The following is a 7,810-nucleotide window of genomic DNA, read 5'->3' as shown; positions in this document are numbered from 1 at the left end:
GACTCTGCGCCGCGAAGAAGAGCTAGGAAGAAACAGGTGGCAAAGGAGAAGAAGATGACGCGCGTTGGACGAACGTGAAATAGATACAAGAAATCAACTGACATAAGTTGGCGAAATTGAGCCGAAATAGGAAATAGATCGTCACAGCGTGGATTCGAGTATGAGAAGAAAAAAAAAGTGAGGAAAATTAATTTTACTTTTTTCTTGCAGCGTGATCCGTTGGATGTGTACGTTGATAGCGTGTCATCGTCTGAACCCAAGTGGGAAATGATAATTCTAAGCGAATCTGCAGCAGTTTGAATTCAAAGTGACGATGCGCCGGGCAAATGCTGATAGGGTAAAGAGCGAGGGACGAGAGGAAGGGGCGAAGTAGAATGCGTGGAATAATCAGCGGATGTTTGTATATATATATAACTAAATACATATATATATATATATATACAATACATACAACATACGCGCCTAACGTGTATGTACTTTAGAGTGGCTTATACATGCCTCTATACGGGAATATATCCTTCGTGCACATACATATACTTTGACGTACTTACGTACGTACATAGGTATGTATAGATGTATGCAGGGCGTGGTTCCGTTCCGCGGGCTAACGCGCGGCATGCTAAAGAAATGGAAGAGCAGAGGAAGAAGGAGGATGGCCGAAGAAGAGGAAGAAAACTTCTGAAAATAGGGTAAAATGGTTGAAGAAGGTACCTACCAGCACGTAAGTGTGGATACGTACATATGTACAACGGTATGTATACACACGTAGCATAGACCAAACACATACAAAGCGAAAAGTATATATACGTGTCACGTATATATGTGTGTGTGTGGTTTTTTTTTCATGTACATACATAGATATGTGCGGAGGTAGCCCTTGGCTGGTGGATGGGTAACCAATCAGCCATAGCCATCGTTGTTATCACTCCGTGATTGATTGAGGCAGGCTTTTATAATAATTACTTGATAATCTTCATATTAGCCGAAATTGTTTGCGGTAATTTAGGTATAGTTGAGAGAGGGAAAAAGAGACGGAACGATAAAGGGAAGGGGGGGTGGAAGGAAGAGGGATGAAAAAGGTGCGCAGAGAAGTGGAAAGAGGCTAATAAGAAAGAGGTATTTTAATTAAATTAAGATTCGCGATAAAATACACGTACATATTTTATGTATCATGTATATTCTATGTAGGTATCCGTTGTACATAGATCGCGTAATTCGACCGCGAGCTTGAAAATTTTACTACGATATATACGTGTCTATATACTTTTGTAATTTTCACAAAAGATTCATGCACCCTGAATACTCGTTGCACCGGAAGTTCAGCGGATATTATGCGATAAGGAAACACTCGACGAAATCAACGAGGGGATGAGAGAAGATTGAGACATTTTTTTCTTCTTCTCCTCGTCAAATCAATCGCGCAGAGAAATTTTATGACGACTGTTTTTCACGTAAAAGAAACGCTGAAAACCTTTTTTTTTTCGGTATAATTAGTCGTTGATCAGTTGGGAATAAATCTCATCGAGATATCCTTGATTTTTCACATTTTGGAACGATGAATTGGCGATAACTCGATCATATTCAACCCAATTAAAAAAATGATTTATTCTTTGCTCAAAAATCGAATTTTGTTTTTTTGTTTTTCAAGAGTAATCTTACGTATAATCAGCTCAGGAATCCGAATCTGAAAGCCAAAATCATCTACTCGTGCAATCGATTGAGTAATCATCAATCATTCGCTGTTGGGAGCAGAAAAATCATAAGACATATCGAGTGATTTTAGTCGTAGACCCACTTTGCTTCATCGCATTTATGTATGGAGCGAAATATTCGAACGAATTTCTCGATTTAACAGCAAACCCGAGCTTAGGCTGGAGTCAGCGTAGCCAGCAGCGTAGCGCTTTGTTGTGAGACGTCACCTCTGCTCAGCCCTGAAGGTGACGCCTCAAAACAAACCGCGCGCCCGTGGCTACCTGACTCCAGCTAACAATAAGCTCGGGCTCGCTGGTGAATCGAGAAATTCGAATATTTCGCTCCATGCATAGATGCGACGAAGCAAAGTGGGTCTACGACTGAAACCACTCGATATGTCTTATAATTTTTCTGCTCCCAACAGCGAATAATTGATGATTACTCGATCGATTGCATAAGTAGATGATTTTGGCTCTCAGATTTGGATTTCGGAGCTGATTACACGTGAGATTACTCTTAAAGTACCAAAAAAAAAATCGATTTTTTGGCCAAAAGTAAAGTAGTTTAAAAATTTATTGTATTACACTTTTCTGGCGTATTTTGACCTCAGGAATCCGAATCTGAAAGAAAAATTGATCTATCTCCAAAATTGACCGAGTTATCGCCAATTTTCAGCTTTTTGGGGGCAAAAATAAAAAATTGATTTTTTGGTCTGTCTTAATGTAATTTGAGCTCAGGAATGCGAATCCGAGAGAAAAATTGATCTATCTTCAAAAATGACGGAGTTATCCCTATTTTTTCGCATTTTTTGGTACAAATTTGAGGATATCTCGAAGGGAAAAAATCGTAGCTCAATTTGGACAACGAATTCGTGTTCCCGAGGTCAAAATACGTAAGAAAAGTGCCATACGATCAATTTTAAAAAATAAAAATTTTTGGTCAAAATTTGAAAAAATCGTAAGGGGTACCCCTTGGAAAAATCTCAAATTTCGGCCGGAATTTTTTATTTTTAAAAATTGATTGTATGGCACTTTTCTTACGTATTTCGACCCCAGGAACACGAATCCGTTGCTCAAATTGAGCTACGAATTTTTCCCATCGAAATATCCACGATTTTTCACTTCTTGGGGAGTGAAAAAAAAAATTCCAGCTCGTTTCGAAACGATCATAAAATTGATAATTCTGGCAAACTGTTTTCAGGGGAGAAAAAACCTGATTTAGTTTTCTCTTCTTTCTTTTATCCTCAACGAAGCAAGAAAATTTGCCAGGATATTCTCCCAAGTGGTTTCTTTTTCGCTACGCCCTGCAAAAACATCATAATTTTGATTCTTTTTTTTATACATTCCCATTATTTGGTCAGTTTCCCTCGTGATATTTTATTTTCTTCAGTTATTCTTCCCTTACAACCTGCAGGAGCGCCCGTACGCGTATTATTTTTTATATTATTTTATCTATTTATTTTTTTTTTCGGGCTTGACGCGCGGGCCGTCGTCCTCTCGGGTCGGGTTGGCGGCGGGGGAGGTAAAGAAAAAAAGTAGAAGGGGGTGGAGAGTGGCGGCTATACGGTTGGATACCGCGAAAGATTCAGGAGCCGTGTAAAGATATTAGGTAGAGGCAGCATGGAAACCCCATCACCTCAAGGATCGTAAATTTCAAGGAGCTGCCGAAACTCAACTCCGCGCTCACCATCCCTACGACGGTGTACCTATCCTTCGCCGGCTATACGTACCGACGTACCCCGAAGTCCCGATGTACCGGCGTCCCGACGCCTCATACCTACCCCGACACCTTTTTTCCTTTTGTCTTTTACCATTTTTTTTTCCCCCCTTCCTTCGTCTTTTTTCCTTTTTCTTACCATCCCTTCACGGGCGTACCGACGCTCTTCTTACACCCGTTAGATTCCGTGTATAAGAATATACTGCAACGAGTGCGTCTCCGATCCGTTGTCATATACCTAATACGTACGTATACATATACGGATGTATCTCTACGTGATATTATTTTGTACGGTAAAAATAAAAAATCAAACCTAAAAAAACAAAAAAAATGAAATAAAATAATAAAGAATCGGAAAACTGTACAACCCTATAAGGAAACGGCGTCAGGCACATAAAAAAGAAATCTACATATATGAACGGGTTACGTGTACACGTAGATGAACGTGTGTACATGACCATGTATTTTCTGTGATTTTATGTATTTGAGAAAATATACAGGGTATATGGGCGGTATGTGAGCAGAAAAAATGACGGGGGTTAAGAGGAAACTGTCGCGAAAGAAAATGTGAAAATACAGGCGTACCGGCGGGTGATTTACTTAACATTTTCGATTTGACTCTGATTTTTTTCTCCGCGTTTTGAATTTCTCATCTCGACGATATTTTGGAGATTTTAAATCGAGCTGAATAGATAGCCGACGATTCTTTGACTTTTAGAAATTTTTGCAAATTTTCACCAAGTTTCATCCCGCTTTGTACAGATTGTTGTACGTTTTATAATTTCATTAACTTTCACGGCCTCGTTAACGCGATTCGGTGGGTCAAGTGGAAATAAAAAAACGAATAAAATAGAGAAAAGAAATCAAAAAAAAAAAAGAAACAAGCAATTTACCTTGTATTATATTTACGATGCTTTAAAAAAGCGATCTAACAAATTAGTCGTTGTATTATGTACGCGAAAATCGTTAAACTCGTACGCGTTGGATTTTCCGTTTTTTTTTTTTTCTTTCTTCAACTAGTTTTCTCAAAAACCTATACTTTCGAAAAAAAAAGAATCGATATTCGAAGAGAGGGAGAAAAATCGGTAAATAAATTTTGAGGTATACGTGTAAGGAGAGGTCCCCGTCTCTTCGACGTTGAATATTATTATAATTTAACGGTACGATTCGATTGCTCCTGACAACGAAAATTTATCCTTTCCAAGGAACTGCGTGCGACCGCAGATGGCAGTGATTAATGTAGATCTAGGTTGTCGGCCTTATAACCACCGCCGCGGCACTCTTCTCTTACCTCTCCTCCCTTCCAATACACCCTTGACTTGCACCGACGTACGCCCTCGAAACGCGGGCGTACGTACATTCAATCTATACACATACGGTAAATGCTACGTAACATTTAATTACGCCAAGTAAATACGACATTAGTTATGTATACACACGTCATCCATACGGTGGTACATACATGTATTTTATTTATAACGATCGAGGGTATAATTAATTCAACAGGACCTGGTGTCATTCGTATCGAGTCATCTGCTGTGTGAGAAATTAAAAAACAACTTCAAAGGGGTTGAAATTACAGATGTGGTCGGCGACGACGATATCCTGCGGGGAGAAAAAAAAGCCAAAGCGAAGCAAAGATATGGGATGAAATCAAATCAAAAAAATTTCCTTCACAGCTGCTCTAGTACAAATTATACAGACGCATCTACACGTAATGTATACTTATATATTTACTGATTGCAATTGCGGTTTGTTGTAAAATTTATAAGAGCGTGTATAAAATGTTGGAAGTTATTTCTTTAAAAGTTATTGGCAGGGCGAGAAAAGTTTTTCTTCCATTTCGTTATTTATCTCATTTTTTTCACGTCCTTTTTTTTTTTTTTTGTACGTCCTCCTCATTTTTTACTTCCCTTCTTTTATCTCATCTCGTTCCTTTTTGTTTATTCGTTATTTTTTTTTTTTGGAGAACGAAAAAAAAGGTAAAATTTCTCAGCTGTTGTCGGACACCAGCGAAGCAAAGAGCAATTTTTCGGGGTCTCCTTTATGCGTAAGGATGGCGATAAACTCCCCTAATAACTGCCGGCTGAAGAGTTTCTTTTTCTGTTTTATTCGACACTCGCTTACGTACTTACTTATTTTTTTAATTTTTTCATTCCTCATTTTTGTTTTCTTACTTACCTAATTCTTACCCCTCCCCCTATTATTTTTATCATGGACAGGAAAAATTTCTATCCCTTTTTCCAATTAGGTAAATATAATCTCCTTTTTTTTTTCTTTGTCCTCGTCACACCGCGACAACGTGTGAACATGGCGGCTTAATGCTCACCCCTTGATTCATGAGGAGGTTTTTCGAGCCCTTAAGGGCTAGCAGTTCGTCTTTGAACAGCCATTGAGATAGACCGTGCCAAGTTCGAGCAAAGTGTAGGCACTACACGTGTATGTGTATATAAACTTCAAACTGCGATCCCTTTTCCCGGGCCAAACGGAAGGACCTCAACATTTCCGATTCGAATTACCTATTCGATCCGTTGAATCAGGTGCGCGGCGAAAGTTTGCCCACAAAAATCGAGAAGAAAACGAAAAATGGTAAGAGGAGGCCATCTTCGAAACTTTCTTTCTAATTACATCGCCTTATTCTCGAAGAAATTTCTCAAAATTCTCCAAACTTTTCGCATCGGATCGACGTTTGAAAATAGGACTCGGAATGGAACGACGATTTTCACCTGAATTTGAAAAATTTCAAGTGGGTCAAATAGGATATATACGTAGCCGAGTATAATGCTCACTTTATTAATCGAAATCCTTATGAAATGAGAAAAAAATTGTTCGATTGCGATTGAAACGATTTCTCAACGAAGTTTTAATTCTTCGAGCACACAGGCTATGCATACGTTCTTCGCAATAAATTTTTATCGATGGAAGTTGGTCTCTCTCTTTTTTTTTTGTTTTTGCGTCTCTTTATTGCATTCGAAGACGTCTAATTATACGAGCAGTTTTTGTGCTTACAAAATGGGAGACGAGTTAATCAACCGTTGTCGTGATGAAATGAAAAAAAAAAAAAAAAAAATTAACGGATGATCTCAGTTCACCTAATTAACGTCGATAAAATCTGATGCGATAATAACAATTATTGTTATTATTGTTATTCGAATAGATCAGCCCGTCAATCGTGACGTATAATAATTACGGTGGGATTACATTGTCAGGTAATTATAAGCGATGAAAAAAATTAAGTTATTCCGATCGCGTGATTACTTGATAATGTTTTAATAACTTTTCGATATAATTAAAAAGTTATGTATTATATAGATATATCGGAATACATATGTATTCGGTTCGACGATTTATTATTGTTCAAATGTCGGGGAGAATTATCCGTTGTAACAGTGCGAGTTAATAAAATGAGACGCTTTGGCAGGGAATAAGTATTGTTTGAAAGAAGATTCAAAGTTAGTCCTCGAGAGTTTCCTTCCACTTCTTCGTCTGTCTTCTCAGTCCTCTAGTTCTTCTTTTCGGTAGCAAAACGCGAAGTGCGCTCTTCCTTCGGTTGTACGCGACGAGACGCGACGCTTCAGCTATCCGAACGAACGCCCGTCGTGCAAGATGAGTGTAAATAATATGCTAATCCACCGGCCCCCTTCGCCGAACCACCCTGTCCCTTCGATGTCTCTACTTCTCAGCCGTTGCTCTTATTTCTACGTAATCCCAGCCGAACGACTAATGCAGAAATTTGTTATTTAAAGAAAAAAGTTGAAAACAAATAAAATAAAATAAAATGAAAAAAAAAAAAAAAAATTCCAGAAGAAAACTAAAAGAACTTACGAATAATGCAAAAAGCAAAAAATAAATCAATCGAAAATCCTTCATAGATATACGTATAGTATACGTACGTGCAGTAACGGATTTGCGAGAAAAGTTGAAGAGAAGTTTGCCCTTTTTTTCTTTCTTTCTTTATTTCTTTCTTTTCAAAAAATTCATTATCTTTTAACTACGTATGACTTTAAGTCGAATCTGGACGTACGTGCCTCTCGATCACATGGGTGAAAAAGAAGAAATAAGCGTACGTCTGCTAAGGACTTCTGTATCCTTATTTTCTTTTATTTTTCACAAGGGGGGAAGCAAAAACTTGAGGAAAGACAGATAGTAGATTATCGGTTATTATATATTTTTAGCTCAAAGATTAGAGTTCAATTAAAGATTGTGAACGGCTGGATATAGCTGCAGTCTCTTTTCACAATCTTACGACGATTCAGATTGAATCTAACAGGATTATAGGTATATATACATTTCAGGGGAGGATATTTATAAAAGTAATTAAAATCGTTGTATTTATTTCCACAGTACATATACGTCGGATCGATACCGATCCCACAGCATCTGATCTCCTTGTTTTTCTTCT

This window comes from Athalia rosae, chromosome 6 (assembly GCF_917208135.1).
Source record: "Athalia rosae chromosome 6, iyAthRosa1.1, whole genome shotgun sequence".
NCBI classification, from domain to species: domain Eukaryota; kingdom Metazoa; phylum Arthropoda; class Insecta; order Hymenoptera; family Athaliidae; genus Athalia; species Athalia rosae.
Note: the sequence above shows the minus strand (reverse complement) of the source record.